The 15,774-nt window shown below is 37.6% G+C and overlaps 1 pseudogene; it reads left to right on the top strand.

Annotated features, from left to right (window-relative positions):
- The first annotated feature begins 6,661 nt into the window (after window positions 1–6,661).
- On the top strand, window positions 6,662–15,119 carry LOC135711611 (uncharacterized; annotated as a pseudogene).
- The last annotated feature ends 655 nt before the right edge of the window (window positions 15,120–15,774 follow it).

Below are 15,774 nucleotides of genomic sequence, written 5' to 3'. Positions count from 1 at the left end.
ATTTATTTTCCCGGTTCTCTCACCGAATTCCCGGGTTTTTCCCGGTTTTCCCGGTTACTTTTCAAAATCCCGGATATTTCCCGGTATTCCCGGTTTTCCCGGTTTGCTGGCCACCCTGAATATTCCAGTATTGACCTCACATAGGCAATATATAGTGTTTTAATTGTGTAAGGGTCCTGAAAGTTATAGCAAAAGCGCTTGATAAAGCCAAGCATGTTATTTGCCCTGTGAATAATTGTATTGTAATGGTCTATGAAAGTTAGCTTAGAGTCTAAGATAATTCCTAAATCCCTAACTCTTTCACATTTGTCTACAGTTTGATTTCCTAATGCAATTGAAATATTTGAAGTTGTTCTTTTTCTACTAAATGATATTAAGTTACATTTTTTTACATTCAATTCTAGTAGACTTTTTTTGCACCATATGTAGAATATGTGTATTTCATTCCGGAATATATTGATGTCTTCTTCATTTCTTATTTCCAAAAAGAGCTTCATGTCGTCGGCATAAATAAGCAATTTAAGTTTTTTGAGAATGTAAGATATGTCGTTTACGTATAGAATAAAAAGGAGAGGTCCCAAATTAGAGCCTTGGGGGACGCCTGAAGTGACTTGAATTGGGCTCGATTTCTTTCCGTTGAATTTAATTATTTGTTGGCGGTTAGTTAAATATGATTCAAGCCATTTCAGGAGCCCTGACTTAATTCCAATTTTTTGCAGTTTAAAGAGTAGCATTGGTATGTCAATGCGGTCAAATGCCTTGCTAAAGTCTGTATAGAGAGCTTCTACGTGGTTTCCATTATCCATTGCATTCAATGAATAGTCTATAAATTCAAGTAAGTTGGTCGAGGTCGAACGACCCTTGAAAAAGCCGTGTTGCATGTCAGTAATTCTATTTTTGATTTGGAGAAATAATTTTTCGTTGATAATTGACTCGAAAAGCTTAGGAATGCAAGAGATAATGGCTATACCACGATAATTACGTACGTCAGATTTTCGACCAGATTTAAAGATAGGTACTAGAAATGAGGTTTTCCAAATTTTAGGGAAGGTTCCGGATTCTAGGGACATATTAAAAAGCCAAAACAATGGAGCAGTGAGTTCCATTGCTAGACATTTAATAAATACTGGAGGAATTCCGTCAGGTCCAGGACCTTTTGAGGCATCTAAATTTTTTAAAGCCTGCAAAATGTCCTGCACTTGAAGTTGATTGAGGCCAATGTCCCTTGAAAATTCTGGATAAAATGCAAAATAATCGCGGTCACGATCTTCTTCAGAAAATGTCGTATAAATTTCTTGAAAAAAATTTGCGAATAGATTACAGTTTTTTTCCGAACTATCACCGACATTTTCGTCTAGATGCATTATTGAAGGAAAATTGTCAGATTTTAATTTCGTTTTTACGTAATTAAAGAAGTTCTTCGGACAGGATTTTATTTCACGTTCAGTTTTTGCATTATATTCTTCAAATGCAGTACTGATAGCTAAATTCAGTTGATCGCATAGATCCAAATAAATTAATAAATTATTACTACTATTGTGTTTTTTATAAATTTTATGTGCTTTTTGCTTCCGATTTTTCAAGTTTTTTATTTGTCTGTTATACCAGACTGGATTTTGTGTGTTTCTGTTACGTCTTTTTTTCTTCAAAGGTATTTCTTCCGAAATTATTTCTGTTAAAATTTTGTAGAACACGTCTATACCAATTTCGACATTTCCTACATTCCTTAAAATTAATTGCCAATTGACACTGTTTAATTTAAATTTTATTTTTTCGTAGTCTGCTAATTTGTATTCAAAGACTTCTTCGTATTCGCAGTCGTTGGATCTTTGGTTTTCATGCATAAATAAAGAATATTCGATTGCTGTGTGAAACGCTTCATTTTTCCACAGTGGATTTAATGATTCGGTCACACAGAAATCTTCATAAATATTCGTTAGTAAAAAGTCCAAATAGCAATTTTGTTGGTTTTTGATGTGGTTAATTTGGTTCAGTCCTAAATTAGCAGTTTTGTCAAAAATGAACTGCAATGTTTCATTATCCCCAACGACTGGGAGTAAGATACATTCATTTTCAGAGTCCAGAATGAAGTCAGCATGGCGTTGATTAAAGTCTCCATAGATGTGAACTTTAACCTCAGGAGGGAGGTCAGATAGAATTTGTTCAGCACTTTGGAAGAAGGCTTCATAAGTGCTTTTATGAGCATGGTCTGGTGGAAAATACACTGAGGCGAACACGTGCGTTTCACCGGCTATGTGTGATTTCACCCAAATATGCTCAAATTCTGTAAATTTTGGTGTAAAGATAATTTCTGAGTTAAAACTGCGTTAACGACTTTTACGGTTGCTCGTTAAGCGTCAACCACGCTTCTATTAGATGTTTTGAACGTACCGGGAGTTCGTTCCTTGGCATTCCTCTCTGGAGCCACCAAATGTTACGGACGGCCGTGAAAAATATTCGAGTCCTGCCGCGAAGGATGACAGTTCAGACTTGAATACCCCGTTGTAACCCTTTTACCGGTACGCGCACTTCTTGTAATCGGAGCAAGTTTGGCAAAATACCTGCTTTCGTTTCAATGCACCTCGGCCTTTCAAAGCTCCAGACTAGATCCCTCTCACTGTCGGAGGGTTAGCGATTGGAGGAGAAAAGAAGTCTTATTAATCTCTATATGAGCTCACCTTTTCGCAATTACTTGAGAGTAATCGTTTTTCCAGTAATTTTCTGGAATCACAGACAAACAGACGTAACTCTTAGAAAAACTTGTGCTTGAAAACATAGTATCTCAAAACATATAACCTCAGTAACGACATCTCTCTGGCTTCTCGCGGAAAACAAGCTTGCTCGCTAACTCGTAAACAATATTGCATAAAAGTTCTATAGAATATATAGAAACGTCAAAGTGATCCGATGCCAGCGCTGCGGCGAGTAGTTCGCGGAACTGATAATATTTAAATCAACCGTTAAATGCCTGAACGAAGATACACAATGAAGAGTTACGTCTGTTTGCCTGTGCTGGAATTATTCTGTGTCGCTAGTTGAATTAAAGTAATAAAAGTTATTTCAAAGTGATAAAGTAATTTTAATTAATTGGGTTGTTTAGGGGTATTGAGGTAGATACATATTCGTTATCTGCATTAAAAATGGGACCGAAATCCAAAATTTCATCAATGTTGCTACACTGGCATTTGTTTAAATGAGTGACATTTAGCAAAAATCACCATCTTAGCGCCCCTTGGTGGGACTTTGTATGGGAGCGCGCTGTCAACGAATAGATTTAGTGGCAACGATCAACAATTTAAATCTTGATTTAAAAATCCAGATGAATGTCCACGGGATCGATATGCTCCAGAAACGAAGCTCTATCAGATGATGTATAAAAATTTGTATATTTTTCGAAGTTAAACAACCCAATTGAAAAGAAATCAGAGTAATTTTCGGTAATCTGACTGGCTCTGACCGGTAGTTAACTCTAGTAGAAACCCCTCGAAAAAAAAACAAACTTGCCGGCTGAATATATCACAGAGTGGTTTTAACTAACTCTGCGCGAGAACGTCGTTTACTCAAAGGTGAGTAAAAGTGCGCCTACTCCCTTTTGAGTAGCTCCTGCTGAAATGATCATGTTCGACGTTGAGTTGTTGCGACTTACCGTGTACGCTTTTGCGAATTTGAGTGCACCGGACACAAATATGAGTTAGTTCAATTTGCCGTGAGTACTGCAGAACAAGTCGAGACGTAAACCTCAACGGTTGAACGGAACGCTTGCACGCAAGTTCATTTATGTATCTCAAAATCTCTCTCTGGCTCTCTTCCTCCATTCTCAGAAAATAACCGTTGACCATACCACGTGATTAGGGAAGAAACTTAACAATCCTAATACGATGCCTCCGGTAACATGGGTAACGGCAAACTTATAATGTTTGAAAAATCATGGCTTCGCCATTTATTGACAAATTTCAGATCTATTGGCACCACTTGCAAACTACAGTCTTTATACATTCATTCGGTGTCAATAGATTTAAAATCTATTCAAAAATGACTGAGTAATGATTTTTCAAACATTACCAATTTGCCGTTACAGATTTTACCGGAGCCACCGTGTTCAGAGTGTTAACTGGTGAACTGGTAAAGCAAACACATCCAAAATGGATTTCGGTATTTGGCTTTCTAGGAAGCGCTCTAGTGTGTAGAAAATCCGAACAAAGTTACTAGATATTGTGCTATTTGGTGAAACGTGAGGTGTTCTTTTGACTCGTAGTATCAAAGTTCTGTTCTAAACCTAAATTGATCGCATCACTAATAGGATACGGATAACGATATTGAACTAATATTAGCCCGGAGGAGGTAACGGCATCTTAATTTAAACAGCAAGAATGTGTGTTATATATATTTGAAGACTGACAAAAGTTAATGAAAACTTTAAACGAGAAGAAACAACCAACAAGAGGTTGAACTAAATTGGCTTTACGCGATAAATTTATAAGTAACGGAGGAAGCAAGACGATTATCTGATTTTCATAGGGATGTGATGGGATGGCGAAAACGCCACCCACTGTGGAACCTGGCAAGCAGAGCCTAACTAATGTGTAAAAAGGAAACGAGCGAAAACCAGAACCTACTTTCAATTTGAAAATAAAGAAATTCTAAAACTTCAGTTCGTACCCTTAATTGATTTCATCCGAAATTCTCCTCAGGTGGTGTAACAACATTTCCTTAAAGCCTCCATTATATCTCAATTTCCATTTCGATGCGCCAAATCATTTCCACCGAGATCCACTTCGCAGAGTAGTGGAATAGTAGTTTTGACCTGCGACAAGAATCGATTTCCATCGGGTTGTGCCTTCTTCGTGTGTACGACTCCGACGACGTGTGACTTGTCCAATTTCCACGGCCAGTTTGTTCTACATCGAATTCTTTATTTCCCCCTGGCTTTCACTAAATAGGCAGCTTCGGAGAGTGTTGTCTAGGAAAAGGAAGGAAAAAAAAACCCCGAAACGAGACGAAACCAAGAAATTTTTAGCACACACACACACACACACCCAGAGACCGGTAAGTAACGCACATTGGATTCACATTTTATCACCCGATTGTGGCTCTTTCGCTCTCCCTCGGCGTGGACTCCGACCGAGTGTGTCTGATGATGGAAAACTGATGCGAGGTGAAAATCGAATGAAATGCTCTATTAGCCATGACTCGTTAAGGCGAGGGTTTCCATCCTCAATTTCCCATCCCTTTAAAATGGTGGTTTCGTAACTCCAGTTCGCAGTTTTGTTTCCAGCGCCGAAGTAATTTTATTCAAAAGATAAAGAAGGGGCTTTGTGTGTGGGAACATTTCCCAGAACTGTTGCACACTGACGGTAAATGAACTGCATCACCTTAACTGATTATGTTTTTCGCGCGAAAAATTGTCACGAAGCAGAAGCAGATCTCATCATGTCTAATTAATTATTGCCACACAATACGTAGTGGTGAGCAAAAGTAGCAACACTAAATTGAGCGTCGCGATGCAGATTTGTTTTGATGGATGGATGGTGCAAAGCTGCACCCAGCAGCATATCGCATCGGCAGACGCATCTCATTACACTACATGGTTGCGGTTTTTCAGTAGAAGATCCTTTGAAATCGTGCGGTTTGACGGAAAATTTACGTTGCCATGATAACTTTACCGCCAACCGCAGACGGTGATGTGTGGGAAGTTAAATGGGCACGTAATTTATGCACACGAGCTGGTGTGCGGATAGGTTTGTGCATTTTTTTAGGTTATGAATCGTCTTTAGAGAATTAGTAAATAATCTGGATTTAAACCCTTTATTTGTTTTCCCTCTCCGTGCATAAGTGAATTTGTTAGTGAAACTAGGAGATTTTAATGGTACACGTCAAACACATTCAGATCAATCTATTAAGTAACTACAATTCTAGCCGAAATCGTCTATTTTCCAGCACGTCACACAGAAAAAAATTCTAGAAGCTTTGAACTGTGGCGTAAAATCTTCTCTCGTTTAATTTTGAGCTTAACCCAAGTAACCGCAAGCATTATAGCATTGCACATTAACATCTTTATATAAGCAAGATTAATGTAAACTTCCGTTAAATGCCAAAGACATTAAATTGACATTGCAAAGACTTTGAAGCATTGTTGCAAAAGAACATCTTAATACGCTTTATATCGCCATTTGATGCTACAAATTAATGTTTTCCTGCATTAATTTGGCTAATGCATGTTTAATCTTAAAAGTTGCCCTTGAGCTCAATAAAAAGCTTGATGGAAAAGCTACACTGCATCTTTTATTTTGATTCTATTTTTAGAATTTATAGGTATTGAAGCTTAAATATGGATTGTAGGAAGAAATGGCAAATGCTGCTGAAAAGTGGTAATTTTAGAAGAAAAGTTAAAAAATATCGTAATACAGTGGTTATCAGACCATTCCAAGCAGCAAATTGGCCGATTCAGAAAGATATTAATTCCACTATAAACGTACCTGGTCCGGTGTTTAAGTTTCCGGAATATATTCAAGATCAGTCCGATATATCGTCAAATGAAGAATCACCCACATCTCAACCGGAACCCAGCAAAAACAATTACTTTGAAGATGTGTCCATGCTAAGTTCAGATTCTTAGAGTTCTAGTGACGAATCATTGAATCAGAGTTGTATTGTACCACCTATGGACTTTGAAAAATCTGAGGAGGAAAAAAAGACCGGGGATCTCCAAACATTTTTGCGGAGCTGGGGTATTGAGCATAATATTCGGCAGCATGCCATGAAACCGTTGTTGTAGAGATTAAATCAACTGGATTCAAAAATACCTACGGATCCACGTCGTCTATTATCAACGCCGCGGAATAAGAAGCCTATATCATCTATAGAAGGAGGCCAATACTGGCATCAAGGGATTGGTAAGATGATTAAGATTTTGGTTTTTTAATCATTTGTTCAAAATGTAATCCTATACTATGCCTTTCAGAAATTTGCTTTAGACGGTGCTTCACCAATTTGAACGAGTCATGTTCAATTTTGATCAACATCAACATTGATGGACTACCCTTGTTCAATAATGGAACAGATCAAGTGTGGCCAATTTCATTCAATATCCATAGTATGCCAGAAATCGATCCCATGGTCATTGGTGTCTTCCATGGCCGCTCGAAGCCGAAGAAAATCGAACAATTTCTAGAGCCGTTTGCGAGTGAAATCCTTCCAATTTTGGAGAATGGATTCGTAATTAACGGGTTTAAGATGCTTGTGAAAATTCGAGCATTTATTTGTGATTCACCTGCGCGAGCGTTTATAAAAGGTATTATTTTCAATCCCTTAAAAACATTATTTTAGTAACACTTTCTCTTTTATTGTAGGGGTAGAAATTCCGTATTTTCCGCGTGCTTTTTGGCTTGTACTAAGGCAAAAAGTAATTCGTTTTTATTATTATCATGTGTATATAGATTCATTATGATTAATTTATCAGTGTTTCAATATTGTGAATTATTGTGAAAGTTCACGGGCTAGAATTTTGTTCGAATAGTTGTGTTGCTGTAGCGTCGTGCTAGTGTGTTCCGGTGCTACGCCTCCACTTCCGGAAGCATTGGCGTTCTGCCCCTGGACAAAAACCGGGAAAGATGAATTTGCAGATTAGACTACGATGCTTCCACGTCGAGGACACAATACATAAGCGGTGAGATCTAACTGATTACAACTAGATATAAAAATATGAAATGCATCCTACTAAATACGTGCCATCTACAAAGCAGGAATTGCTTTGATGATGGAAGTGTACACGCAGTACCAATATACATTTTATATCGGTACTACGTGTATGCGGGGCTTGTTGTAAGTGAAAGTAACCTCGGAATGGACGTGAGTGACCAGACATTCTGAAATGGGTTACTGAATCTCAACAGAGCTATCACCTTTCAACTTCCGGGCTAAAATTGTTTGCAATGAGATCAGTATAATAATGATAGATTATATTGCAAACATTTTTCTTCCACAAAAACACTGCCGGACAGTGGAAGTTGGATTGTATATACATACATACATACATACATACATACATACATACTTTCTCTTTTATTGTAGGGGTAGTGAATTTCAACTCATTACACGGCTGTTTAAAGTGCTGCACAGTTGGTCATCATTCAACTTTATTACGAACTAACATATTTCCCAACACTTCAGCAATTCGTAGAACTGATTCTGGCTTTCGAAAATGGATGTATGAAGGACATTATCAACACTACAAGATTCGGGAAAATGGAAAGTTATTCAAGCAACCAATCATTACTCCGCTGCTAAAGCTACCGATAGATATAGTTGAAGATGTCATAGTATCTGACTCGCTTCATCTACTTCATCTTGGAGTTATGAAGAAACTACTTCTTGCATACCGAGATGGTCACAATGGTCTGGACGCAGCTAAATGGTCGAAAGATGACATCAAATCCATTTCAAAACAACTGGACACAATTCGTTTACCATTAGAAATTCATCGTTCTGTACGTAGCATAGAAACTGTAAACCACTGGAAGGCTTCAGAATGTGCTTCGTTTTTAAACTACATAGGTATCATCCTTCTGAAACAATTTCTTAAAGAAAGTCATTTCATAAATTTTTCAAATCTTTTCTGCGCGGTAACAATTTGCTCTAGTAGCTATTTCCATCGTTTCCTACCAGTAGCTAAAATATTATTCAAGGATTTCATCACTAACTACCACAGACAATTTAATTCAGCCACCAGTAATATCCACAATTTAGCTCATGTTGTAGATGAGGTTCAAAGGTTTGGTGCTCTACCTTCGATTTCATCCTACCCATTTGAAAACCATTTACATCAAATTAAGAAGCTTGTTAGGACAGGGCGATTACCATTATCACAAATCATTAATCGTTTATCTGAGAAAAGTAGTTATAATCCAGATCTGAAAGACAAATCAGTGCCTTATCCTTCCTTGAAAAATCCATTTAAAGAGGACAATAATAAGTATTCCATCATACAATTATCGAAAAACTTCACATTGAAAAATTCGTTTCCGAATAAATGGTTTTTAATGAATGACAAAACGATTGTCGCAATGAATTATGCAGATTCAAATGGAATCAATGGATCAGAGCTATTACGATTTGATAACCTGTTCATGAATCCCTTACCATCAATGAATATTCTTGTTTTTTATTCATCAGACATTACCTGCAAAACCCAGAAGATGTATCCTTTACAGCAAATTCTATGCTAATTAGTTGTTATAGTTGTTAACAATGAAGTCGTTTTTGTATCTCTTCATCATACTCTTCCATCTACAGAATGTATGTAATTGTTCAAATAGAAGCTCATATAAACATTGTTTATTTTTCAAAGTAAATGAATTCACAACATATTATTAAAAGAAAAATCATTGGACCAGTTCGAATATGCATTAGAAACAAAATTAAATGCGAGAAGATTCGCCATAAGGTTCTGCCTTGAATGATGACTCCTCTTCTAGGAACTCCTCTTCCATTTCTTGAGATCGTCTTTGGCCCTCATTAAGTTCATTTGGATCGCATTGGGAATCTTCACTAAACTCTCGGTCATTCTCAAGCAAGTCATTTGCATTTTTGACACGCCGATTCCTGGCCACTGGAATACGTAGACGTTTGATTTCTTCAAGTCTTTGCTTCGAACTTCGAATACATTGTTTGAGAAATTTGTGGCAAGCCAACATTTCATCAGCGTGGAAAACAACTTGAAAAAACAGATCGATAAATCTGTCATAGGGTGAATGATGGCTTCGGCAGTCATCGACTGTTTTCGGCAACCACAATTTAAACGTTAATTTCGCTGTATTTTCTCACTAAAACACTTTGCTAAATGTATTTAAACGATTCCTCAGTCTTTCAGGTTCAATCATAATACATTTTTACGACTGATTAAATCTGTTATGTCAGGTGTTTCTTCAAATGAAACATACGCACATGAAAATACGGCTGATTTCGAGTTGCCGATAATAGAACAACTGGTTGACACACAGTTTAAACGGAAAGGTTGCCGAAGTAAAAGAGGCTGCCGACAATAGTCACACTCACCTGAGAAGTTTGGAGCGCCTTGATAACGTTTTCAAACCGTTTTGGACAGTTCTGTCGATTGGAATGGATACAGTAGCTAGCAGCAGATAAATGTAAACAAACAGACACGTCATATGTGTGCGTGACACTGAGGAAATGCTAATAGAAATGCGGAGTCTGCTTAGATTCCCTAGAATACGTAAATTCCCCTATTTCGAAAATGCAATCTTCATTTGCGGGTTTCCATTTGCATCTTTGCTCTTGCTAACCCCTGTTCACGACACTTCACGTAGAAATCTACGATCCACAAAGTAATCAATTAGCTGTAAGCACACAGTTTGACCGTTTCCCGTAAAACGGTGCTTTCCATGGATTTTTGACAATGATTTGATCACGTTTTCAACAAATCTTTCGTCCATGCATCTCTGCTCCAATGCTTCAAGCTCAGTAACATTCCTGACGGGATTTAAAGCAAACTTTTTCACCTCAGTTTGATCGTCCTCCGCATGTTCATGAGAAGCAATAACATCAAGTTTAGCGTTGGCTTGAGAAAGCATAAGCATAACCTGATTCAACTGGTTTTCCATGCTAACATTACGTTGGTCTTCCTTCTCAGCAATAACATTAAGCTTTGCATTAACTTGAGAAAGAGTGACTATTGCCTGACTCATCTGTTTTTCCAAGCTCTGCAGTCTACCAGACAACGATCCTGACAAAAGGTTTGCGGTTGATTCAGCAACTATAGACTTGGAAAGGTTCTGTAAATAATCCAGCAACGGAGTTGCGTGAAGTGTACCATGGTTGGTCATCACGGAAGAATCCAGCATAGAAGCAGTAGGAGCATCATTGATTAGAGCTGATGTTGATAGAAAATCATTCATTTGCACTGAATTTTCTCTGGATGTAGATGCTGGGGCATCTGCTGTTTGGTTGAGAATCTCCGAAAACAACTTTGCAGCTCCTGTGTCAAATTGAGTAGGTTTCTGTGGTACAAATTCATCCGTATCAGAGTACATCTCCATCAGCTTTTGTTCCTTTTGTGCCTATAATGAAAACCAGGTGATTAGTAACATAAGAAAGATGTTTTTTGGTTGCTTACATTCTTATACGTATCGATTCCAGAACGTTTTATTTTGCATCGGAATGCCGCGAGCGATGTTCTGTCAATCCCAACCGTTGGGTTTTTTTTGCTTTTTCCAATAAACGATAACCTGCTGCTTTCACTGGCCAATAGCACAAATCCCCTCCGTCGGATGCAGTCAACTTATCAGGAATACCTTTATTCCAGCCATTTTTGGTGACCCAGTTAGAGGGCAAAACGCAAAGGTATGTTTCCTCCTCATCAAACGAACATTGAACAACCGAATACTTATTTTGAGTCATGCTGAAATGGAGGCATCATTGTTAAATCTTTAACTTGATAGTTTAGCTATAGTTTTACCTGAAGATTTGCGTTCTAATAGTCGTTTATATCAGAAAACTGAAAAAAAAAGTACAGCACACAAAGTTGGGCGGAAACTTTTTTTTTATTCATATTTTTGTGCAGGGGTGCCAAGTCTTCAATTAGTGCAATGTTACTATATAATGCAAATAAAGAGGATTATAATGCTACCATAGCGTGAAAATAGAGCAATAAACCTTTCTCTTCATTTGAGAAGAAGACATGCCGAATATCAAGTTCATTTATAGCTTAGGGTGTAGGATACTGGTTATAAAGGCAGATGACCATAATCAACCTGGGTTCAATTCCAGCCAGAGGAAAGATTATCAACAGAATTTAGTAATTAAAAAAATATATATAAAAATGCAATAGGAATATAAGCAACTAAACAACAACTAAAAACAAGAGTTATTTATGCTTCATGACGAATTAAAATAAATTTTCAACATTTTATAATGTATATTTTTTTTAAATGCATTAAATCAACATTCTTAATGTATTGTGGCGTTAATATTCAATATTAAAAACACTTCTATCGATAAAGTAGACACTTGCTTTATATCTACTTTAATTATGGCAATATACGTGCTTACCTGACAGATCTCAAATGAGTCTAATAATCGCCCTTTTCCACTTTATACTAACATTACAAAAACATTTAAAGTCTTGTGGCATTTAATCAATATCGTCATAAGAAGATATAAAACTGAATTAAAATAGGGATATAATGCGTCGTGGTTACTTGGGAAGTCATCGATACCAGGTATATTTATAAAAATTATTAAACAAGACGGCCGAAATGTCTTCACCACTACACACTTAGAAAAATTCATGTAAATTTAGGTGCTCTGAGAGTGACATATACGAGCGTCAATTTTGACATAAATTTGACACGAACTTTTCAGTCTCGGAGCACTTAATATTACATGACATGTTTGTTTAAGTCTCATCTCTTATGTCAAAGATGGATTGCGTCACGTGTAAAATTAGTAATTTCTAGGTCTGTACTTGGGGCCTCCCTTAGCTCAGTCGGTAAAGGCCCAGCTACAAAGCAAGACCATGCTGGAGGTGGCTGGGTTCAATTCCCGGTCCGGTCTAGGAATTTTTCGGGCTGGCAAATTTCTCGACTTCCCTGGGCATAGAAGTATGATTGGACTTGCCACACAATCATATCAATGCAAAAATGGTACAGGCATCGAAAGCTCTCAATTAATAACTGTGGAAGTACATCTAGAACACTAAGTTGAGAGCACGCAATAAGCTAATATGCGATATGCAATAAGCTTGAAATGCGAAGAAGAAGAAGAAGAAGTCTGTACTTTTCAAATTTGCCTCCGAGGATTGGGGATTATTTATAATTTATAAAACTGGTTGACGAAACAGTTTCATAGAGGTTCGTCTGGTCGTCTTTTTACTTTGCTCCATTCCTCCCAATAATAGAATCTTCTGTAACACCTCAAACATAGAAAAAGAATCATAACTCTGGGGTCTAGACAACTTTTCTAGATCGCAGTTTAAGAAAACTCTCAATATTTTGGCATGAGGGAAATTTTCTCGGATGGAATGATCACGGACATAAAACAAAATTGAATGCATCTAGAGCTTAAAATCTCGATCGTGAAAAATTAGAGATTTAGGAATACCGTATGCGTGATAATGTTTGCACCATTAATCTAATCTAATCTAATCTAATCTAATCTAATCTAATCTAATCTAATCTAATACCATCGCAGCCAGTACGAGAAGCATCCTGGAAAGTGAATAGGTTAGATGAGGTCTAATCATATTTCTTGTCTAATTGATGTTTACAGCATATCTGAGATATGATATAAACATCAATACGGCCAGGCCTACTGCGTTGTATTTGCCGCAAAGATGATTCTTGGAAATGAATGGGAACATTTCTTGAATCTACAGGGGTGGAAGGATGCGTGGACATACCGTACCAAACGCTCCGAGTTACTATGTGTAGTTGTGTGTAATGTGTAAATATTTGAAGGATCTTACCGAATTTTCTCCGATGTTGGTAATGATTCTTTTGCGCTTAAAAGTGTTGTTGGATGCATCCGCTCCTCCGATCGGGAGGTTGCAGAAAAATCCAAACAGCCGGTTTGCCATCGGCCTTGCATGTCCAAAAACCAGATTGTGAGCAATCTCGTGACAGGTGAGCTCTAGCGAATGATTAATCACCGCTCCAAAGAAACATGCTACCAGGAAAATCATCTTCCACGATTGGTCCTTCATTATGAACAACATCGCAAACTGCGTTAACACCATGGCACCAGCCAAAAACTTGAACCGCGGATCATAAGCGAAAACTTCTTGATCTGCGGATACTTTTGCAGGATAATCTTCCTTCGACTGGCGTGTGGTTCCTCGGTGTAACACCAATCGAAATCCGAATTTCACAACACTGCTTCACTAGGGGCATCCCACTCTAAACTTTAGTTCTATTATCAATTAAATATTTTTAAATCTATCATAAGTATTCTTAAGTATTTTTAAGTATTTTAAATCCTGGATAGTTTTCATCGTAGTCACCGGTTGCTAGTATAGTTGTTTGTTGTTTTAACTTGGACGATTTATGACTTTTCGTCTCGAATTTAGTGGAATTGATACTAATTTTACCCTGTTTTAATTTAAATTATATGTGTTATCATGTTAATTAATTAGTAAGTATTTTAACTTTGCTAATATGTTTTAGTATTACTTCTACGTGAAGTCAACGATTTACATAGTTGAAGATGCTAATTTCAAATAACAGACTGTAGTGGTAATTTTTATACGATAGATGGAGTAGATGAAAGCATAGAGTTGATAGTTCCGTTAGAGTACGGCAGTGTGAAGATTGCATATAGATAATTAGAACAGCGAGCTAGGACAACTTTTAAGGAAGGTACAAATCGGTTTTTCATCTCTCTTTACCAAACTCCCCCTTTGGAGAGGGATGGTGAGGGGTGTGTCCCCCCGCCACCACTGGCAAAAGAGATGAAAACCGACCGCTCAAGTACCAACTGCGTGTTTGAAACAGTTCTACCGATTTTTTACCGCACTACGGTTGATATTTGAAGGAAGGCATCCAGTCGTAGGTTTGGAAATTGCAACTATTGTTTACCCCTACCACGATATGTGCTCCTGTCATTGTATTTTAATTTCATCTATGAAATAGTGTAACAAAGTAAACAATTTTTCAGCTAACCAGGCAGAATATTCATTGGACTGTTTTCATTCATCCGATACGAGTTACTGACTTATTCTAACTGACTGTTCCATGCGCTACCAAACATTTAGATTCCAAAGGCATTCAAAGGACGTCAAACTGGCATCATTCTGACCTGTCCAAATCACCAAGGTCTTCGACCAAGAGTTGAGTTCTTGACAATGCTCAAGTAGATCAAATAAACCGAAGGTGTTTGCTAGTGAGCCACGATGGACCTCCCCATAGTGCCACTATTTGAGGAGCATACATTGCTGGATTACGCCGTACTGGCGAGAAAGTTGAGATCCTACTATCCTACTAGGAGTCAATGATTTTTTTAACTCTACATAGATTTCGTGCTTTTAGGCTTCGAATGATGATGGAGCATTGCAAAACACTCGCTTCGTTACCTTTCTGTTCTATGGAGGCAACCAGATGACTCGATGAAGCAGAAGTCTGCCAAGTTTGTCAAGGGGGGGGGGAGGATACGCATTTTAATATTGTGAAATAATAATTTATGCACTTCATTAGCTTGTTTGTATTTTGCAAACATAAATCCAAAGCTAAATTGTATAAATTGAAACCAAAACAGTCCAAATTAATATTTTAACATTCCACAACCGTTTCTGAAAGTTTACAGCAGTATTTTAAGGCCGTGTAGCATGCTCACTGATCTCATATACGCGTAATTAAACCATTCCAACATTATCAAAGAGGGGAACTGTCTGCATCGCCTAATTCCTTCTTATGTACTTTTCGTTCAGTAGGGGTTCGCGAACTCCAGGTTGAAAATCGATGGCTTAGAATAAGAGCGTCAAAGGTTCCAAATACACACAGATAAACACATTCGGCGGAAAGCTATGAGATGTGATTCTCGGGAAAGCCTCCACAACCTCTAATTCAGCTCCGATCAGCCTAAATTACTTCAGTTAGTGTCACACTGTCAATAGCCTAATGTTCACCGATTACACAATGATGGAATTCAGATCAACGAGGAACGGATGGAAGATTCCCACGACTATTAGCTAGACAGAGTTAGGCCATAACGTGAAATGTTTGAGTGCTTGTAGCGTGGCATAATTCAATTTGTTTTCTAAATAGA

The sequence above is a fragment of the Ochlerotatus camptorhynchus genome, unplaced genomic scaffold, assembly GCF_037179485.1.
Source record: "Ochlerotatus camptorhynchus isolate MF236.1 unplaced genomic scaffold, CSIRO-AGI_Acam_v1.1 ptg000434l, whole genome shotgun sequence".
In the NCBI taxonomy this organism is placed as follows: Eukaryota; Metazoa; Arthropoda; class Insecta; order Diptera; family Culicidae; genus Ochlerotatus; species Ochlerotatus camptorhynchus.
This window is presented reverse-complemented; position numbering and strand designations above follow the sequence as displayed.